Source organism: Convolutriloba macropyga, chromosome 8 (genome assembly GCF_964194025.1).
Source record: "Convolutriloba macropyga chromosome 8, txConMacr16.3, whole genome shotgun sequence".
Taxonomy (NCBI): Eukaryota; Metazoa; Xenacoelomorpha; order Acoela; family Convolutidae; genus Convolutriloba; species Convolutriloba macropyga.
Window position 1 is genome coordinate 10,229,068 of NC_134475.1, and position 23,572 is coordinate 10,252,639.

At 32.6% G+C, this 23,572-nt stretch overlaps 1 protein-coding gene across 2 annotated transcripts in view; it reads right to left on the minus strand.

Moving 5' to 3' along the window:
* LOC142344443 (uncharacterized) overlaps positions 1-23,572 on the minus strand; it is a 233,979-nt gene that overhangs the window by 155,444 nt on the left and 54,963 nt on the right. The gene's annotated exons all lie outside the window — the stretch shown is intronic.

A 23,572-nucleotide genomic window follows, 5' to 3' on the forward strand; every position in this document is an offset into this window, starting at 1 on the left:
CTTTTCACGTCAGTGAGAAGTCAAATAAGAGTGATGATTTTATTCACGCTGGAGTAGTAAAGGGAGCGAGAAAGCGAGTAGGTTTGTAGGCTGATTTTTTCCAATTGCTATTAATTTGATACACATGTCTTATAATTGAGCCTACTTGCAATTTCTTGAAGTTAGCAAAGGGCAGCAAATGTTTTAAATGAATTTGACACCATTTGTTAGCATAGAAGTTTAGTGATCATTTGATTTTTGCCCTTTTAATTATTATTTCTGTTGTCTTAGCACTTACTATGGTTAATTACGGGACTTATTTGTTGCTAATGAGGATTAAATGAATCTAATTAATGGTTCGAGACCATGGTTTCCCTGACTTTGACACTATTTGTACTATTTGATACTATTTGAATGAGTTTTGGCAGTATTTGTTGTACTTTTTGTTATCTTTTCATTTGATCTTTTTAGGGACAGCTCTCATTGGTTGCTAATAGGAGTTATTCTAATTGATTTAATTGTTTCAGTTCAAGGCTAATGCTTTCTATGACTTTGCCACTGATTGATTCCAGAAGTATCGAAGTTTTGAGTTCTGTGATATTTGATTGTCCACTTTGTTATGCCCGTGGTTTCATTAATGACAGGTCTCATCTGCTGTTAAGGGTGCCTAAATTATTGCAATAAACTGAGTTCATAGCTTTTTTTTCTATGACACGCTGTTCGTTTTCAACAAATTTGAGAATTGTTCGAGTTTTTCTAGCAATTATTTACATATTGCTTTTTTTGCACTTTATTTAATTAACTACAAGCCTTATCGGTTGCTAATGAGGGTTTGACTAACAGAAATTAATGTTTCAGTATAGCTTTTGCTTTCCTTGACTTGACTTTTCCACTGTTTTTTCAGAAAGTATTAGTGGATTATGAGTTTTTGCAGCAATTGGTTTTATTTTTGTTGTCTTATCATTTAGTCTCATTGAAGAACAGATTCATTGGTGCTAATGAAGAATAAGTGAATCTTTAGTGACTTGAGTGGTTTACAGTTTTTAAACTTTTCAAATTAAATTTTTTTTTATTCTTGCATTTTGCTGTCTTTCTTGCTGTCTTTCTTTGTGATCTTTTCGGCTAATCTACAAAATATTGGTTCTTATTGGCCTCCTAGCTCGATGCAATTTTATTCACTTTATCGAATCCACTTTTCAATTTACGTTTTAATTGGCCGACTTTTGCTTATTTTCTAATGTTTAAAGGATTTTGTTATTTTGGTCTCTATTTTCTAGTTCCACTGTCTTTTTTTCAAGACAGAACTTCTAAAAAAAATGTTTTATGACTTCTAAATTTTTATGATAGGTTTTGGTTAACGATTTTGGCATGTAGTTTTGAGGTTCTCTCACGTTGATGTCTCTTACTTCCAAATATATGTTGCTTTTGCCTATTTCTCTAGTTCTCCTAGCGCGAAGTTCTCCTATTGTGTATTCGTTCTAGGGATCTGTAGAGTCAAAATCACATTGTTTTTTCTCATTTTCAAAATTACGATTGTTTTTTGTGAGTCTTAAAACACTAGATCTCGGAGAACAAAATTTTTGGTTTCCGTTTAGAATTTGTCCGTTTTTACGCAAACAGGGTCATGGGTTTTGTTGACTGTCATAGTTTGACGTTGCTGAAAAAAATGCTAATTTTGAAGTCGATAGTTTTTTCTATTCTTTGGATTGTATTTCAAGACCTGTGCTACTGTTTTTTTATCTTGCCATAAAGCGTAAATGGTCAGACGTGACGTCACTCTAGAAAATGGTTTCGCGCAACGAAATTTTTGTCTCATTTTTTGTCCCAAAATATGTTCCCATGTTTTTAATATTTTTCTGTTGCGATCTCTGACTACCAAAGAAAGACAAGAGCTTGAATAATCTTCTTAAAAATTTTATTTTAAATTAGTTTTATATACATTTATTGACGAGCGGCCTATCAAAAGCGCCAGTAGGAGCACAGTAGTTGCTGGAAAGCCTTTTGCTCGAGCAATTGAAAAACTTGTTTCAATCAAAGATTGGTAAACAAAGCGAAGTGTGGTTTATCAATTGGCTTCTCTATCTCTATTTGACATTTTTGATGGTCTGTCTCTTCTATAGTTTGATAAGGCAGTGATCATTTTTTGCCTGCAAGACCAGTGCGTTTAAAGAGGAGCTTGCAATGGATTTTAAGATAGATGTTGCTTTTATCTGTGACCCAAATGGCTGACAAATATTTAAAAGATTACTCCTGGAGCTTTATTGCTTTGTTTTCAAGAAAGGTTGTCTTTTCCTGTTTTTCTGTTCATTATTAGTATGACGATTTGTTGAATTGACTTTGACGTTCCCTGAACAAAAACTTTTTAACACAATATTTGAAACCTTAGTGTCCTGAATTTAATCAGATTTTTGACAATCAAATAGTGGTAACTTTATTAGACAATATCTCTCCATGATAACAAATCGAAAAATTGTTCTTTTTTCAATGGTATCAAACTGCAATTGTACGCTAAAAAGTTTTTGAGTACAAAGTTCATTTATGTATAAATTTTGTTCGTGTGTCTGTTAGAGTTTTGAAATACTCCATAACTTTAATTAACGAATGATTGTTGTGTATATTCGTTGATGAAAATGCTGAAGAAAATGAAATTAAACCGTTTTGATAGATGAAAATGAAAACGAGCAATTTGAAAACGAGCCTTTTCCTCGAGCAATTGAAAAACGTGTTTCAATCAAAGATTGGTAAACAAAGCGAAGTGTGGTTTATCAATTGGCTTCTCTATCTCTATTTGACATTTTTGATGGTCTGTCTCTTCTATAGTCTGATAAGGCAGTGATCATTTTTTGCCTGCAAGACCAGTGCGTTTAAAGAGGAGCTTGCAATGGATTTTAAGATAGATGCTGCTTTTATCTTTGACACAAATGGCTGACAAATATTTAAAAGATTACTCCTGGAGCTTTATTGCTTTGTTTTTAAGTACAAAAACTGTAATTGTACGGTAGAAACATTTTGAGTTTGGTGTTTTTTCGGAAATTTGTGCGTGTGTCTTGTTAGAGTTTTGAATTACACCTTAAGTTCAATGATTTCTAGATTTTTGTCTATTCTTGTTTTTACGAAGATAAGAATGAAAACAAACCGACGATTTTTCACCCTATTATCATCATTTTTTCTGTTGAACTCGATGTATCTTCACTTAGAATTGGAGAAAATTGAAGACAGCATTTCTTACTATCATTTTATTCTAACAGTCATAAGATGTAACGTTAAGAAATTCACGGCTGGATAAGAGACGAGAATGTTTGTCATCTTGGCAAACGGAGATAATTTTTTATCTAAAAATTCGAAATGAAATTCAAATTAGAGGGTATAATTGAATGACACCAAAGCTAATCGTTTAGGGAAAAAACTTTTTTAAAAAAAGTAGATCAATAACTTGTGAATTCCGCAGAATGTGCAATCGTCAGTGCAAAGAAAGCTCATCTCCTGCTTTTATCAAAAAATCATAGCTGTACTTTCACAAAAATTTGTTGTGCAATCCTTCTAGAATAACATTTGCTTCAGTTTGACAATTTCAGACATTAAAAACCTGGCTCTCTAGTGACAAAAGTTTTTGGTCCAAGTCTTTTTTGTCAAAAGTTACATCACAAAATGTGAAGTTTCCGATAAAAGTTGTCATCTCTGGCGCTTTGCTTGGTGGCTAAAATTCTCAACTCGCAATTAAAAGTCCTCGACTCGCAATTAAACAAATTTCCTCAATCAGAAACTACTCGTCACGTGATTTCTAACTCATCTCAAAATTATAACCCCATTTCAAAAGTGTGAAGAATTAGGTTTCCAAACTCAATTGAAGTTGCGTATTATTTCACCCGAGACTCACATCAGAAATGGCAATTGAAATCCACTCGACAGGCACAGTAAAAGTTCTGGCAGCAGTTTTAATTCAATTCTTAATTAAGATTCTATTTCTAGTACCCTAAGTTATTTATAGCTTTACAATTTTTTAATTTAGATGATATGTTAGATTACTCTAAAAATATCCTTCACAGAGTTGCAGAAAAACTCTTAAAAAACAAAACGATTTGAAGAAATCTTTTTTGTTTTCTTAAAAATTCTAATGCGAGAGTTGCTTAAGGAGACAATTTTACGACAAGTATGACACGGAAGAGAAAAAGAAATACGCGAAATTTAAAATGTGAGAAATATTATTCATTTTTTTCAGGAAACTTTTACAAAACCAGCTACAGTTCCACGAAGTTACAAATTTTGCAAATTTGACTGCTTTTTTACGCTTTTGCTATTTTCTGTAAAAAAAATGTTGCTTTTGAATTATATCGCTAGTTTTATTTTTGATTGACTGGTGTGAACGATATCATTTGGGTTATCCAAAGGAGCGGATGAACTCAGAACGGGCGCCTGAAACATCTGTACTCGATTAAGCTTTAATAGTTAGAATATTTGTAGCCGTAAAAATCTAATGGAATTTAAATCTAAGGGAAGTCTTTTGTTATTTGTCAATTTAGCAGCACCTCTGTTTAGATTAGAGGATATTTAGAAATTTTCCTAAACATACTATTTTCTTACAACATATGCCCAGAGCGGGACAATTAACGAAAATTATTGTTTATATTACACAATTTTTGACAAAAAAGCGAACGTTAATTGATTTTTTGCATCTTTTCGTTCCATCAAGAAAGGTTGTCTTTTCCTGTTTTTCTGTTCATTATTAGTATGACGATTTGTTGAATTGACTTTGACGTTCCCTGAACAAAAACTTTTTTTACACAATATTTGAAACCTTAGTGTCCTGAATTTAATCAGATTTTTGACAATCAAATAGTGGTAACTTTATTAGACAATATCTCTCCATGATAACAAATCGAAAAATTGTTCTTTTTTCAATGGTATCAAACTGCAATTGTACGCTAAAAAGTTTTTGAGTACAAAGTTCATTTATGTATAAATTTTGTTCGTGTGTCTGTTAGAGTTTTGAAATACTCCATAACTTTAATTAACGAATGATTGTTGTGTATATTCGTTGATGAAAATGCTGAAGAAAATGAAATTAAACCGTTTTGATAGATGAAAATGAAAACAAACCGAAGATTTTTCATCATATTATTATCATTCCTGCTGCTGTTCAATTCGGAGCATTTTCCTCTAGTACTCCACAAAACTGAAAACAGCATACCTAAGTGTAGGCAGGGTTAGATGATTTGTTAAATGACTCTAAGAGATAACGTTCACAGAATTGCAGAAATATTTTATTGAAAAATACCGATTTGATGACGTTAATTGTCTCTCTCTTTGTTTTTTAAAGCTCTAATGTTTAGTTGAAAGAAAAAACAATCTTACGACAAACATGACGCCGACAAAAAAGAAGAACACGCAACCCTTAAAATGTGAGAAACGTTTCCACTTTTGACATGAATTTTTTGCTATTCGAAACCTGCGATAAAATTCAGCAAAACTAAAGCATAGATTTGTGTTGATTTCACTTTTTACAGATTAGCATTTTTCCTTGAATAATGCTGGTTTTGATTTATTTTGTCAATTTTTTTTCTGATAGAGTTGCGTGAAAGAAAAATATTTGCTGCAAAAAATTCAATTAATAATTTTTGTCAATAATTTTGAAAACTAAACAGTACATTTTGATAATTGTCCTGCTTTGGGCATATGTAGTAAAAGCCAATAAGTATGTTTAAGAAATTGTCCGAAAAAAAAACGAAAATACCAATTTTCCTTTTTTCACAACTCAAGAATAATGATAACCAATGCTTGAACAAATGCTCAACAATTTTTTAAAGACTGAAAAAAGTTGCAAAAAAGTTGAGAAAACATAGCTAAACTTGTTTTCCAATTTTAGTACTGTTTTTTTTCAGTAATCAGAACTGCTAAAAATTAAATTTTGAACAGTCCGCTTTTCACCAGTTTAAGTATTTACTTAAAAACCCCAAAAAGTTGGCATTTTTAGAGAATTTATATGCAAAAATAATTGATTTCATATAAAAATATAAAAATAGTTGTCAAAACGTGACAAATTATAAAATTTTCGATCAAAAGACGCTTTTGGAGAAAGTTTTTTTTGTTCATTTGTCATTTGGAATGCTGGATAATTGCAAAAACGGGAGCGATGAACGAATTATCGAGAAATTCTTATGAAACTGGAAAATTTATTAAAACTCCGCTTTCGGACGCATTTTTTCCCCAGTTCCTTCATCATATTCTACGATCAAAACATTTTGATACTCTAATTTAAAGTTGTTGTATTCACACACTTTCAAATAATTAATTTTCTGCCTCGGGTGGCAAGCTAGCTTACAATTTCAGAAAAATAATTTAACTAATCTGCGGGCTTTGAACTTACAAAATTGAACGCTTGCCTTGAGTTCCAAAATAGTTTTTTGGAATTAAATTTTAAATTTAAAATTAGAAAATTGCATTGCTTGGGTTTTGGGATTTCTTGATAAACTAGCTTGAGAGAAATTTAGGAGTGCAGTTGCAAATTGGCGATTAATGTTGGTCACTTTAGCAGCTGTTACTTTGTTTCTATTATATCTTGCTCGCTTTCAATAAAAAAATGTTGATTTAGCAGATCTGTACTTTCCAATCCTTCGGTTAAAATTTTTGCATCCAAACAGCGTTATCATTAATGGACAATATTTCTTCGTGGTAACAAAAATTTGGTTCTAGTCGTTGAGGCAGTGTTTATGAAGTAAAGAAGCTTGAACTTCGATTAGGACAGTCATTCAAAAATAGAGAGTTATTGTTCGAATTGATTTCAGTGGAGCTCCTTTGCACAGTAAAAAATGATTAGTTTCACTTGATTTGCATGTATTGCGAGCAGCTATTTAAAAGCCAGAACTTTATTTGTTGTTATCAACTGCTGTTTCTCATTTTATTTTGATATTGCATGTAAAAAACTCCAAAGAGGAAAACAAAAGACTGTAGTAGTGTTAACAAAACTTTTTATATATAGTTTTTGCACGTTATTAGGTGCGTCTGTATCTTTTTTTAAAATTTATTGAATTTTGTGAAAAAAAATACCCTGAAAATGTTTCTAACTTTTTGCATCAGACAGTTAGTCTTGAAAAAGTAATCATACTTGCTTTGCGAAAAAAAACATATATTGATAATCAACTTTCAAATGTATTTTTTCAGCTATTGATGTCTGATGCATAGCACAGAAAAATAAGTTGATAAACTGAGAAGAAGAGTTCCAAAATTTTTACTTTGTACTTGATAAAGTTTTTTAAAAGATAATAACTTCTAAGATGCTGTCATTGTGTGAAATTATTGAGCAATTATGACATAGACGTAGTTTTGTGTCTTCTTGACTTTTTTCAGTTTTAATAAAAAATAATACCAAATGCATCGAAACATCCAATTGCAGCAAAAGAATGCAACATCTAAATTGTGAAGTAATTGTGACACTTCACATATCAAGGAATTATCCGCAATAGTAGATGATCTCAGAATTGGCGCCTGAAACTTCTGTGTACGGTAAACCTCCGTTCAATTAGAAAAATTGTGGCGCTAAAAACATAAAGGAAACTATTTTTTTTAGTAGTTGTCAACCTAAGATCATTTCCATAACCCATAAATTGTAATGGTTGTCAAATCATCATGATAACGCCTAAAAAAATAGATTTTGATTAAACAGTTGTACATTTGTTAATATTGCCTAATTTTAGCTCAGAAACGTTGAACAGAAAAATAGGATGCAAAAAGTCAATTTAAATCGAATTTTGTCAAATTTCTGAAAACTAAACAATACTTTTCGATAATTGCCTGCTTTGGGTATATATAGTAAAAATCAATAAGTATGTGGAAGAAATTGTCCGAAAAAAGTGGGAATCCATTAATCCATTTTTAACAACTCAAGAATGATATAACCAATGCTTGAACAGAAGCTCAACACTTTTTTTGAGACGTAAATATGATGCAAAAAATTCGAAAAACATAGCTGAATTGTTTTCCAACTTTAATATTTGTTTTTTTTTTAACATTTGAACAGCCGCTTATTACTAAATTATATATTTTTGCAGAAACATCAGAAAATTTGCTTTTTAAAAGAGTTTATCTGCAAAAATAATCGGTTTTCATAAAGAATTTAAATATTTAAAAACTTTAAAGAAATAGTGTGGCAAGCTAGCCCACCTTTTCAGACAAAAAATAAATCTAACAAACCGCAGGAGTTGAACCTGTAAAAGTTGAAAAAATGCCTTGGGTTCCGAAAAAGTGTTTTCAAATTCAGTTTGGGTTAAGCAAAATGAATCGATGGGGCCTTTGGGTTTTGAGATTTCTTAAAAAGCTGACTTGTGAGTAACTTAGGAAGGAAATCGTTAGATGGCGGTTAATGTAGGCTACTTTGATATATGTTACTTTGCTTCTTTTTATATCTTGCTGGCTTTCAACTCAAGAAAATGTCGGTGTAGCATATGTGGGCTTTTCAATGCTTCCATTAAAAGTTTTGCAGCAACATTGATAGACAAAATTTGTTCATGGTAACAAAAACCACTTTCGTGGTAACAAAAACCAAATGATATTCCTCAAAACTTGAATTTATTTTTTTTCAATAGCATCAAACAGTCTTTGAGGCAGTGTTTAGGAGGTAAAGGAGTTTTTATTTCGATTAGGAAGGTAATAAAAAATAGAGAGCTAGTGTTAGGACTGATTCCAGTGGAGCTCCACTGCTCATTAAAAAGCGATTAGTTTTGCTTGATTCGCATGGGTATTGAAAGAGTTATTTCAAGGCCAAACCTTTATTTGTTTTTATCATCTGCTGTATCTAATTTGAAATTGAGATAGCATCAAAAAATTCAAAGAGGAAAACAAAAAACTCTAGCAGAGTTTAAAAATTTTTCTACTTTTAGTTTTTATTCAGTAGGGAAAGCTTAGCATCTTCTTTTGTTGCTTTCTTCTAAGTCCAATATATTTTTTGGAAAAAAATTTAATCAAATTCCGAAGTGCTCCTGAAAAAAGTAACCATATTTGTTATGTATCACAAACCATATATCCAGATTCAAATTTCAAATTCAATTTTTAGCTATCCCTGGCCGATGTGTAACGCAGGAAAAAAGGCTGATAGTGTGACGGTTTCAAAGAAACATCAAGAAACTTAGAAGTTTTCTTTATTAAAGTTTCAAAGAACAAAAGAAGAATTTACCTGACGAAATTTGTTGCTATGTCGATATGTAATGGTCACAAAACTAAACTCAATTCTTAGTTTGTTTTGTTGCTATCATTACCTTATTGACGTATCAATCATGTGTCATAAGTAAATTCTCCCACCAACATAAGCCTGATTCTAATATCCGCCGACCTCCAAATAATGAACTCGATTGTAACTAGGCCATATATGATTCTTATGAATTAATGATGAAAATAGAAAATCACATCCGGGATTATCTATTCACATGTCAATCATGAAACACATTTTTAGCTAATCTTATTTTCCTCTGTATTTTTTCGCACTACTTTTTGTACTTTTTCAGTATAAATACGAGCAAATTTTGTAAACCTTCAGTTGCATTTTTAATTTAAATTTCAAATTATTGAGTCTTTTTCACCCGTTTTATCGACCACGACAATGGTGCCAGACCAGCTATAGACAGACAAATTTTGGATCTACAGAATTGAGAATCAGATCCTGCGTGGATTTTGTCTTTTGTGGCGAAATGTCGCGCAGAGAAGAAAGAAGGCAAGACCGACACCGGTGGTACCGTACAGGACCTACAGGTAACATTTTTTTTCTTAGTATGTGTGGGTATGATGCAATTATTAAACTTAGGAGCCTAATGAATCCCAGGAATTTGATAGAAACTCCGCATAAAGACATCAGATTGGCGATTCAAAAATATATTTCTCCGAAAGAGAGAGTAGTAACGGCAGAAAAAGCTATATTTCTGTCCGTAATACAATGTGTAGGGGAGTCAGACGACGATTTCCTAGCGCGTTCTAGAGAGGAAGCACGCTATTGTGACTTCAAAAAACTCAAAACAGCGGCCAACCCCGAATAGGAGTTGGTAAAAATAAAGTTTATTCCAGGCTTGAGGGACCCTGAAGCAGAACTACCAGACGGTATTAAAGCAAAACCAGCAATGTCGGTTACTGAAGGGACCGAAAGCTTACAGTTCAGAAGTCAAGCAATGGCTTCTGCAAGTTCGTCATCAGGTAATAAGTTTTTTACCGTGAAAAAAGAAATTGGGTTCGACTTCAAAAAGACCTTTCGAAAAACAAATGAAAAATTTACGTCTAATAAAAGCAGAAATATGTGCACTAGGTGTAGAGGTAAGCCACATTCTAGTAGACCCTGTCCAGCGCTAAGTACAAAAAGCAACACCAGTGAAAAGGTGAGACATTTCTCAAAAATGTGTACAAGCAAACCCCAACCAAAGTCAGGTAAGTACAATAAACAGAATATATTTTGCGGAGAAGAAAATGTTTTTTCAGAGCAAGCATCTCCACCATCGGAGATGGGAATGTTTTATACTTGAAAACAGATCTTTAGCATGTCTGCGACATGTGAATATATCTCAATAAATAACTGCAATTTAAAAATTCAGATAGACACAGGTGCAGATAGCACAGTGATATCATCGAAAATATGGACTGAGCTTAGTAAAACTCAGTTGGGTGGTAATATAAGACATCTCGAAGCCTATGATGGTCAACAATTAACGCTTCAGGGATCACTTACTTGTGAGGTTGAGTGGAACGGAAGCAGGCTCACACAAAAACAACTGGCAGTTGTGCAGTCTGATAACGAAATTGGACTACTTGGTAGAGACCTTCTACACAAGCACGGTGTGAACAACATCACAACCGAGCACCTACCTGCTGTAAAGGGTTACAAAGCTCATGTGAAGTTGATACCAGGATCACAGCCAATGTTCTGCGAAGCCAGAAAAATACCTCTACCTCTTCAAGACAAGGTCACAGAGAAGCTGGAATAGATGGTCAGACAGGGCATCCATGAACCGGTACAACCAGGAGGAGTCACTAATGCATCTCAAGTGGTGTGGCAGAGAAAAAAGAGTGGAGAACTGAGACTTTGCATGGACTTGAAAGTGCATATCAATGGCAAGTTCATGGATGAGGACTACCCAATACCAGACATGGAAACCATCTTCCACAACCTACATGGAACCTCATACTTTGGCAAGATTGACCTCTCAGATGCCTACTATCAAAATGAACACGACGAAGAGGCAAAAGATATATGCACAATCCACACATCACAGGGACTGTTCAAGATGCGCCCACTACGTCAGGGACTGAAAAATTCTTCTACATTATTCCAAAATTGCATTGAATCAACACTCAAAGGTACCAAAGGTGTTGTGATCTTTCAATACGATGTGTTGTTGTATAAAAGTACAAAGGAGCAGTTCGACAAGAGAATGCTTGCATTCAATAGTCAACTTCGTAAGAAAAATTTTGATATCAATGAAAAAATTTAACTCAAAACCAGTCGATAGCGTTAGTTTTTTGGCATACTCCATTTCAAAGTAGGGATTAGCACCAGATCCCAAACAAGTTGAAGAGAAACAAAAGCTAAAGCACCAACTAACAACAAACAATCCGAATCGTTTGTTGGGCTAGCAATTTTTTACGGAAGAATGATTCCTGATTTTGCAACAGAAATGCTACCCTTAAATAACATGAGAAATAGCGATTTTTCATAGGGCAAAATGCAACAAAAAGCCTTTGAAGACAAAAAATTGATTTATGTGCTAACCCACTTGTACAGCCTTATTTTTTTACAAAAAGAAGCATCAGTTACTACTGACGCCTCTAAAAAAATCCATTGGCGGTGTTCTTTCACAAGAAGGACGTCCAGTTATATATGTATCGAGAAAGTTTGACTCCAGCGGAGCAAAACTACTCGAATATAGGTTGGGATGCACTGGCAATTGTGGTTTTGGTCACAAGATTGAAGCGATTCCTTCTTGGAAGACTATTTACCCTATAAACGGACCAAAAACAACTCAAATATCTCTTTGCACCTGACGAGGAGATCTCGAAGACAGCATCAGTTAATATCACAAGATGGGCAATAGTTATAATGGGCTTCGACTATAAGTTGAAGTACACACCAGGAGAGCAGATACCCCACGCAGATTCTTTAAGCAGAATGGATTTTGATGAAGACGAATCCGAAAACGATCGAGTGTGCTTCGCAATCAATAACATCTACTTCGCACATAGTGATTTGGTAACCCAAGCAGAAATCAAAACTGAATTTGGAACAAACAGAATCTTCCCGGACATAATGAAACGAATCACATGTGGCAATTGGAAACAATGTTCAGAAGCGGAAAAAGGACTCAAACAACAGAAAGATGCACTTAATATACAAAAGGAAATCATGTTTAGAGGTGTTGTTCCTTTCATTCCACCGAACCTACACTTGGTTTTGGCAAAAGCGAATGAGACTAGTCCTGAGAAGAAAGCAACTGTGACATCATTCAGAATGACAGCATGATGGCCCTGCATTACCCAAGAGGTTCAACATTTTGTTAGTAAATGTAAGAATTGTCAAACGAACAGGCCTAGCCTGGGAAAAACAGTCTCTACGTGGCCAGAAACCGAGCTTTGGGAACGGCTTCACATAGACTGAGGTTATGTATAGGACAAAAGCAATATCTTAGTAATTGATGACGCGGGATCTGGTTGGATAGAAGTTTTCCCCGCGGGAAATAGAACATCATAAACAATTAAAATATATCTTAGTCAAATCTTTGCAAGATTTGGAATACCAAAAACACTAGTATCTGATAATGGTCCTGAATTTGTAGGTGGTGACCTTAAAGAGTGAAGTGAAACACTGGGAATTAAGAAAATGGAATCACCCGTCAATCATCCAAGGGGACCAATGGACTAGCTGAAATAACCGTTCAGACAGTGACGCGGGGATTTCAAGCATGAAGTCCCAATCTTAATGTGTCATTTGGAGCATTCCTTCAAAGGGCACTGATGACACATCGCAACACTTCAAAGACGAGGAGCAAAACTCCAGTTGAACTCCTGTCGGGACGCAGAGTGAGACTACCAGTTTTCGACTTGTGCGAACCCATTCTAATCAAGACCAACGAAAAGATAAAGACAGTTCCTGCTATCTTCATCATCAGGAGGGGCTTGAACACATATTTCATACAGCTCGAAAACTCAACGCGGACTATTCTAGTGAGCGACAACCAAACTGCGAGACTAGACGAGGACAACGTGAAAACTGAACCAGCAGTGGAGGAGACCATATCTAGATCGGAACCATAACTTCAGAACACAGATGTGGGACCTTAACGTTAAAATGAAGGTTCTGCAGCCACATCATCTGCAGAGCACCAACAACCTCAACCATCAGACTCTTCACGAACGTCAACAAGAAACAGAAAACAACCCGACAGATTTGGAGAACCTATACCCTTAAATTGGCTTAAGAAAAAAGGGAGGATGTGATGGTTTCAAAGAAATATAAAAATCTTAGAAGTTTTCTTTTTTAAAGTTTCAAAGAACAAAAGAAGAATTTACCTGACGAAATTTGTTGCTATGTCATTATGTAATGGTCACAAAACTAAACTCAATTCTTAGTTTGTTTTATTGCTATCATTACCTTATTGACGTATCAATCATGTGTCATAAGTAAATTCTCCCACCAACAGAAGCCTGATTCTAATATCCGCCGACCTCCAAATAATGAACTCGATTGTAACTAGGCCATATATGATTCTTATGAATTAATGATGAAAATAGAAAATCACATCCGGGATTCGAAACTAAGATCTATTCACATGTCAATCATGAAAAACAATTTTAGATAATCTAAATTTTCTCTGTATTTTTTTGCGTAAATAAGTACTATAAATAAGAGCTAATTTTGTATACTTTCAATTCCATTTTTAAATTAAAGTTCAACTTATTGAATATTTTTACCCGTTTTATCGACCACAACAGATAGAAATTGAGGAGGGAGTCTTATTTATCTTTTTTGTACGTTCTGACTTAAAAAAGATTAAAGAACACTTTTAAGATGCTTTTTCTGTCTAAATTTATTTAGCAATTATGAAAGATTGAGCAAATTGAGCAAAACGATTGTGTCTTTGCGGGGAAGAAGACGTGCCAAGCACATCTTCCTCCTTTTCAATAGAAAAGTCTCACCGAAAGCTTAGCAATTTTGTAAAAATGGGCAACAATTTTTGTGAATCAATTCGGGAACTACAGATATTCATTTGGATTCTTTTGGCGATTAGAAATTTGCTCGTTTTTTATTGGCCATTGCTAACAACTTGTGCGGCAAATGTCATATCCTTAGAATTACTAGGAGTTTTAATACTTCTGATCAATGTTAAAATTTTAATTGATACCTAAGATTACTCAAAAGTTTCGAAAATGAATGCTTATGCATTGATTATTTAAATTAGGTCGAAAACCACACGTTGTTGAGTACATTTTTGTATTTGCTCAAAATGGTTTAGCAACCTTTGAACGATATTGATTTTCATGATTACACCTCATTTGAAGAAAAAAACTATGAGACAGAGAATACTTAAGAAGAAAAGCACGAAGTGAAAAATGCAAGAGCAGATTCAGTTTATTGGAAGTTTTGATGTAGCATTCGCTTTCAGTAGATTAGTTCAACTTATTGAAAAAATAAGTTTGACTTTTCTTTGAATTAAGAAGTTGCTAGTATAAAATAATTTTCGCCAAAAACTGCTACCTAAAAAATGGTGAAGTAGTCTTTTGTATACCTAATTGTTTGAGCCAGTGTGTTGCTGGGGTACAAATGTATATTTCCTGATTTGCGAAACAACTTGAGTCTCATTTTTGATTCCACAATAATAAGATCCCTCCTATTTTCTAAATGTCAGAAATTGTCAATTAAAACAAGGTAGGATAATATTTTTCAGGAAAATCACATTTTGGGTTGTGTAGTTTTCTAGTAACACTTTAAACGCAGACGTACCAATCAAAGCATTTTTAGCATTGTTTGTCCCCTCAGAGTCGTAAAAAATAGTTTCACAAGCTAGGTCAACATTTAGGTCTAAAGACCTAACTAAGCTGCGGTGATGAAAACTGTTAAAATTCAGTGCATAATTTGGGTTCCAAAACAGCGTGAATTTTAAATTCAATTTGCATTCAGAAAAAATGATCACTCGGACATTTAAGTTTTCGTGATTTCTTAAAAAACCAACTTGTGAGTATTTTAGTAGTGAAAAGGCTCAATGGCGATAAATGGTGGGTTACCTTACCGCAGTAAATTTCTTTTCTATATATCTTGCCTGCTTTTAACATAAAAATGTTGATGTAGCACATTTGGACGTTTCAATGCTTCTGTTAATAAATTTTGCAGCCAGACAGCTTTAACATTGATAGACAATATTTGGTCGTGGTAACAAAACTAATTTAGATAATTGATTTTTCTCAAATTTGTTATTTTTTCAATAGCATCAAAAGGTCTTTGAGGCAGTGTTTAGGAAGTAAAGGAGTTTGAACTTCGATTATAAAAGTCATTGAAAATAGAGAGTTGTTGTTAGAATTGATTCTAGTGGAGCTCCAACGCACAATAAAAAGCGATTAGGTTTGCTTGATTCGCATGGGTAATGAAAACAGCTATTTAAAGGTCAAACAGTCATTTGTTTTTATCAACTGCTGTTTCTAATTTCAAATTGAGATAGCATCTAAAATTTCCAAAGACGAAAACAAAAAACTCCAGTAGAATTAACAAATATTCCTATTTTTCTTTTGTTAGGTAAAGGTTATCATCTAAATATGTTGCTTTCTTTTAGTTCCATTGTTTTTCTGTGAAAAAAACTTCAATCAAAAATCCAACTTGCTCTGGAAAAAAGTCATTCAACATGTTTTGCTTAAACAAACCATATATAGAGATTCAAATTTCAATTTTGTTTTTTAGTTATTCCTGACCGATGCGTAACGCAGGAATTTAAATTGATAAAAACTGAGGAGGATAATTGAATAATTTTTTTCTAATTGTTCTGACTTCAAAAACTTCAAATGATAAAAATGCTTTCGACGTGTTGTTCCTGTCCAAATCAATTCAGCAATTATGGCAAATTGAGCATAGTAGTTGTGTTACCTTGGGCAATGTGCCTAGCTCATCTTCCTTGTTTTAATTAAAAAGACTTGCCAATTGCAAAGGAAATTTGCAAAAACGGGCAACAAATTTTGTGAATCAATTGTGGAACTACTGATATTCATTTGGTTCATTTGGGGATTAGAATTTTTGATTCGATCTTCATTGCATATTGCTGGTAACTTGTACAGCAACTGTAAAATCCTTAGGACTACTGGCAGTTTCAATACCTCGGATCAAGTATAAAATTTTCCTATTTGTTCAAAATAATTTAGCAACCTTTGAACGATATTGATTTTCATGATTGGAGCTCATTTGAAGAAAAAAAATCAGTTTAGGTTTTTTTGAAGAATTTTTCAAACCAATCATTTTGGTTTTCTTGAAAAAAACTATCAGTCAGAAGGCACTTAAAAAGAAAAGTTCGAAATGAAAAGTCCAAAAACCGATTTAATGCATTGGAGATTTTGATACAGCTATTGCTTGCAGTAAAATATTTCAATTTAAGGAAAATAAGTTTGATTTTTCTTTGAATTGAAAATTGATAGTTTAAAACAATTTTTTACCAACAACTGCTACTTAAAATTTAGAAAATTAGTAAATTGTATAATTGATTTTTTGAGCCAGTGCGTCGCTGTTCTACAAATATATATAGGATTTTTTGGTGAGTCCTCTTTTCTGTTGGTTATTGAGCTTCTAAAAACATTTGATCGACAAAAATTTGCATTTAAAATTGGAAAGATTTGGTTTATTTCTAAATTTCTGCATAGCAAACATTCCATTTGAACGTTTTTAATTTTTTAAGGAAAATCACATTTCGATTTGTGTAATTTTCTAGTAACAGTTTAAACTCCGAAGTATCAAACATTGCATTTTTAGCTCTGTTGGTCCCCTCAGAGTCGTAAAAAAAGTGTCGCAAGCTAGCTCAACATTTCAGCCAAAAAATCTTACTAAGCTGCGGCGGTCAAACCTGTAAAAAAATTAACGCATAATTTGGGTTCTAAAACAGTGTAAATTTTATATTAATTTTGCAGTCAGAAAAATTGATCGCTGTGACATTTGGGTTTTTGACATTTTTTAATAAGCTGACTTGTGAGTACTTTAGTAGTGAACTGACTCAATGGCGACTAATGTTGGGTTAACTGACAGCTGTTACTTTGTTTCCTATGTATTTTGCCTGCTTTTAACATAAAAAATGTTAATGCAGCACATTTGGACATAGCAATGCTTCTGTTAAAAATGTTTGCAGCCAAACAGCCTCAATATTGATAGACAAAATTTGGTAGTGGTAACAAAACTTTTTTACATTATTGATATTTCTCAAGTTTGTTATTTTTCCAACAGCATCAAAAAGTCTTTGAGGCAGTGTTTAGGAACTGAAGGAGTTTGAATTTCAAATAAGAAAGTCATTGAAAATAGACAGTTAGTGTTGAAATTGATTTCAGTGGAGCTGCACCACACAGTAAAAAGCAATTAGTTTTGCCTGATTCGCATGGGTATTGAAAACAGCTATTTAAAGGCCAAACTCTCATTTGTTTATATAAATTGCTGTTTCTAATTTTAAATTAAGATAGCATCTTAAACTTCCGAAGATGAAAAGAAAAAACTCTAGTAGAGTTAACAAATACTCCTGTTTTCTTCGTTAGGGAAAGGAGGTTAGCATCTACATATGTTGCTTTCTTTTAGTTCCAATGTTTTTCTGTGAAAAAAACTTCAATCAAGAATCCAAACTGCTCTCGAAAAAAGTCATCAAACATGTTTTCTTAAACAAACCTTATATCGAGATTCAAGTTTCAAATTTATTTTTGAGCTATTCCTGAGCGATGCGTAACACAGGAAATTAAATGGATAAAAACTGAGGAGGATAATTTAATAAATTTTTTGTACTTGTTCTGACTTCAAAAACTTAAAATGATAAAAACGCTTTCGACTTTCTGTTACTGTCCAAATCAATTCAGCAATTATGGCAAATTGAACAAAGTAGTTGTGTTACCTTGGGCAATTTACTTAGCTCATCTTCCTCTTTCTAATTAAAAAGTCTTGCCAAATGCATAGAAAATTTGCAAAAATGGGCAACAACTTTTATGTGAATCAATTGTACAACCTTTGAACGATATTGATATTGAACGATATGATTGGAGCTCATTTGAAGAAAAATAAAAAACGAGTAAGTTTTTTTGAAGAATTTTTCAAACCAATCATTTTGGTTTTCTTGAAAAAAAACTATCAGTCAGAAGACATTAAAAAGAAAAGTTCGAAACGAAAAGTCCAAAAACAGATTTAATGTATTGGAGATTTTGATACAGAGTTTGCTTGCAGTAAATTATTTCAATTTAAGCAAAAATAAGTTTGATTTTTTGTTGAATTGAAAATTGCTAGTTTAAAACAATTTTTTGCCAACAACTGCTACTTAAAAATTAGAAAATTAGTAATTTGTATAATTGATTTTTTGAGCCAGTGCGTCGCTGTTGTACAAATATATACTTTTTGATATGAGAGATAACTTAGGGTCTCATTTTTGATTTCACAATAATAAGATCCTTCCTTCTCTTTTCTGTTGGTTATTGAGCTTCTAAAAACTTTTGAGTGATAAAAATTTGCATTTAAAATTTGAAAGATTTGGTTTATTTCTAAGTTTCTGCATAGCAAACATTCCATTTGAAATTTTTTCAAAATTTTTTCAGGAAAATCACATTCTGATTTGTGTAATTTTCTAGTAACAGTTTAAACTCCGAAGTATCAAACATTGCATTGTTAGCTCTGTTGGTCCCCGCAGAGTTATAAAAAACAGTGTCGCTAGCTATCTCAACATTTCAGCCAAAAAATCTAACCAAGCTGCGGCGGTCAAACCTGTAAAAAATTAACACATATTTTGGGTTCTAAAACAGTGTAAATTTTATATTAATTTTGCATTCTGAAAAATTGATCGCTGTGACATTTGGGTTTTTGTCATTTCTTAATAAGCTGACTTGTGAGTACTTTAGTAGTGAAATCGCTCAATGGCGGTTAATGTTGGGTTAACTGACAGCTGTTACTTTGCTTCCTATATATCTTGCCTGCTTTTAACATAAAAAATGTTGATGCAGCACATTTGGACATTTCAATGCTTCTGTTAAAAATATTTGCAACCAAAAAGCCTCAACATTGATAGACAAAATTTGGTAGTGATAACAAAACTTATTTACATTATTGATATTTCTCATGTTTGTTATTTTTCCAACAGCATCAAAAAGTCTTTGAGGCAGTGTTTAGGAAGTAAAGGAGTTTGAAATTGAATTACGAAAGTCATTGAAAAAAGAGAGTTAGTGTTGGAATTGATTTCAGTGGAGCTGCACCGCACAGTAAAAACCAATTAGTTTTGCCTGATTCGCATGGGAATTGAAAACAGCTATTTAAAGCCCAAACCTTCACTTGTATTTATCAATTGCTGTTTCTAATTTTAAATTAGGATAGCATCTTAAACTTCCGAAGATGAAAAGAGAAAACTCTAATAGAGTTAACAAATACTCCTATTTTTAATGTTAGGGAAAGGAGGTTAGCATCTACATATGTTGCTTTCTGTTAGTTCCAATCTTTTTCTGTGAAAAAGACTTCAATCAAAAATCCAACCTGCTCTCGAAAAAGCCATCAAACATGTTTTGCTTAAACAAACCATATATCAAGATTAAAATTTCAAATTTATTTTTTAGCTATTCCTGAACGATGCGTAACGCAGGAAATTAACTTGATAAAAACTGAGAAGGATAATTCATTAAATCTTTTGTACTTGTTCTGATTTCAAAAACTTAAAATTATAAAAACGCTTTCCAAATTCTGTTACTGTCCGAATCAATTCCGCAATTATGGCAAATTGAGCAAAGTAGTTGTGTTATCTTTGGCATTATACCTAGCTCATCTTCCTCTTTTTAATTAAAAAGTCTTGCCAAATGCATAGAAAATTTGCAAATATGGGCAACAACTTTTTTGTGAATCAATTGTACAACCTTTGAACGATATTCATTTTGAACAAAATGATTGGAGCTCATTTGAGGAAAAATAAAAAAAAAACGAATTTAGGTTTTTTTGGAGAATTTTTCAAACCAATCATTTTGGTTTTCTTGAAAAAAAACTATCAGTCAGAAGGCACTTAAAAAGAAAAGTTCGAAATGAAAAGTCCAAAGACAGATTTAATGTATTGGAGATTTTGATACAGCGTTTGCTTGCAGTAAATTATTTCAATTTAAGCAAAAATAAGTTTGGTTTTTCTTTGAATTGAAAATTGCTAGTTTAAAACAATTTTTTGCCAACAACTGCTACTTAAAAATTAGAAAATTCGTAAATTGTATTTATTTTGGATTTTTTGAGCCAGTGCGTCGCTGTTGCAGAAATATATATTTTTTGATATGAGAGACAATTTAGGGTCTCATTTTTGATTTCACAATAATAAAATCCTCCTTTTTTTACTAAATTTTGAAAAATTCCAGTCGTCAATAAAAAAAAGTTAGAATAATTTGCCTTATTAATCGTCCGATCAGGATTTTTTGGTGAGTCCTCTTTTCTGTTGGTTATTGAGCTTCTAAAAACGTTTGATCGACAAAAATTTGCATTTAAAATTGGAAAGATTTGGTTTATTTCTAAATTTCTGCATAGCAAACATTCCATTTGAACGTTTTTAATTTTTTAAGGAAAATCACATTTTTGTTTGTGTAATTTTCTAGTAACAGTTTAAACTCCGAAGTAACAAACATTGCATTTTTAGCTCTGTTGGTCCCCTCAGAGTCGTAAAAAAAGTGTCGCAAGCTAGCTCAACATTTCAGCCAAAAAATCTTACTAAGCTGCGGCGGTCAAACCTGTAAAAAATTAACGCATAATTTGGGTTCTAAAACAGTGTAAATTTTATATTAATTTTGCATTCAGAAAAATTGATCGCTGTGACATTTGGGTTTTTGTTATTTCCTAATAAGCTGACTTTTGAGTACTTTAGTAGTGAAATGGCTCAATTGCGGTTAATGTTGGGTTAACTGACAGCTGTTACTTTGTTTCCTATATATCTTGCCTGCTTTTAAAATAAAAAATGTTGATGCAGCACATTTGGACATTTCAATGCTTCTGTTAAAAATGTTTGCAGCCATACAGCCTCAACATTGATAGACAAAACTTGGTAGTGATAACAAAACTTTTTTACATTATTGATATTTCTCAAATTTTTTAGTTTTCCAACAGCATCAAAAAGTCTTTGAGGCAGTGTTTAGGACGTAAAGGAGTTTGAACTTCAATTATGAAAGTAATTGAAAATAGAGATTTAGTGTTAGAATTGATTTCAGTGGAGCTTCACCGCACAGTAAAAACAATTAGTTTTGCTTGATTCGCATGGGAATTGAAAACAGCTATTTAAAGGCTCAACATTCATTTGTTTTTATCAATTGCTGTTTCTAATTTTAAATTAAGATAGCATCTTAAACTTCCGAAGATGGAAAGAAAACCTCTAGTAGAGCTAACAAATACTCCTAATTTTTTCGTTAAGGAAAGGAGGTTAATATCTACATATGTTGCTTTCTTTTAGTTCCAATGTTTTGCTGTGAAAAAAACTTCAATCAAAAATACAACCTGCTCTGGAAAAAGTCATCAAACAAACCAAATATCGAGGTTCAAATTTCAAATTTGTTTTTTAGCAATACCTGACCGATGCGTAACGCAAGAAATTAACTTGATAAAAACTGAGGAGGGTAATTTATTAATTTTTTGTACTTGTTCTGACTTGAAAAACATAAAAATTATAAAAACGCTTTCGACATGCTGTTACTGTCCAAATCAATTCAACAATTATGGCAAATTGAGCAAAGTAGTTGTGCTACCTTGGGCAATGTACCTAGCTCATCTTCCTCCTTTTAATTAAAAAAGTCTTGCCAAATGCATGGAAAATTTTCAAAAACGGGCAACAACTTTTTGTGAATCAATTGTACAACCTTTTAACAATATTGATTTTGAACGATATGATTGGAGCTCATTTGAAGAAAAATAAAAAAATGAGTTTAGGTTTTTTTGAAGAAATTTTCAAACCAATCATTTTGTTTTTCTTGAAAAAAACTATCAGTCAGATGGCACTTAAAAAGAAAAGTTCGAAATGAAAAATCCAAAAACAGATTTAATGTATTGGAGATTTTAATACAGCGTTTGCCTGCAGTAAATTATTTCAATTTAAGCAAAAACAAGTTTGATTTTTCTTTGAATTGAAAATTTCTTGTTTAAAACAATTTTTTGCCAACAACTGCTACTTAAAAATTAGAAAATTATTAAATTGTATAATTGATTTTTTGAGCCAGTGCGTCGCTGTTGTACAAATACATACTTTTTGATATGAGAGACAACTTAGGGTCTCATTTGTGATTTTACAATAATAAGATCCTTCCTTTTCTCTAAATTTCCAAAAATTTCAGTCGTCAATTAAAAACAGTTAGGATAATTTGCCTTATTAATCATCCGATCAGGATTCTTGGTGATTCCTCTTTTCTGTTGGTTATTGAGCTTCTAGAAACTTTTGAGTGTTAAAAATTTGCATTTAAATTTTTAAAGATTTGGTTTGTTTCTAAGTTTCTTCATAGCAAACATTCCATTTGAGTTTTTTTAATTTTTTTGGAAAATCACATTTTGATTTGTGTAATTTTCTAGTAACAGTTAAAACTCCGAAGTATCAAACATTGCATTTTTAGATCTGTTGGTCCCCTCAGAGTCATAAAAAACAGTGTCGCAAGCTAGCTCAAAATTTCAGCCAAAAAATCTAACCAAGCTGCGGCGGTCAAACCTGTAAAAATTAACGCATAATTTGGGTTCTAAAACAGTGTAAATTTTATATTAATTTTGCATTCAGAAAATTTGATCGCTGTGACATTTGGGTTTCTGTCATTTCCTAATAAGCTGACTTTTGAGTACTTTAGTAGTGAAATGGCTCAATGGCGGTTAATGTTGGGTTAACTGACAGCTGTTACTTTGTTTCCTATATATCTTGCCTGCTTTTAACATAAAAAATGTTGATGCAGCACGTTTGGACATTTCAATGCTTCTGTTAAAAATGTTTGCAGCCAAACAGCCTCAACATTGATAGACAAAATTTGGTCGTGGTAACAAAACTTTTTTACATTATTGATATTTCTCAAATTTGTTATTTTTCCAATAGCATCAAAAGGTCTTTGAGGCAGTGTTTAGGAAGTGAAGGAGTTTGAACTTCGATTATGAAAGTCATTAAAAATAGAGAGTTGTTGTCAGAAATGATTTCAGTGGAGCTGCACCGCACAGTAAAAAGCAATTAATTTTGTTTGATTCGCATGGGTATTGAAGGCAGCCATTTAAAGGCCCAACCTTCATTTGCTTTTATCAGCAAATTGCTGTTTCTAACTTTAAATTAAGATAGCATCTAAAACTTCCGAAGATGAAAAGAAAAACCTCTAGTAGAGATAACAAATAGTCCTATTTTTTTCGATATGGAGAGGAGGTTAATATCTACATATGTTGCTTTCTTTTAGTTCC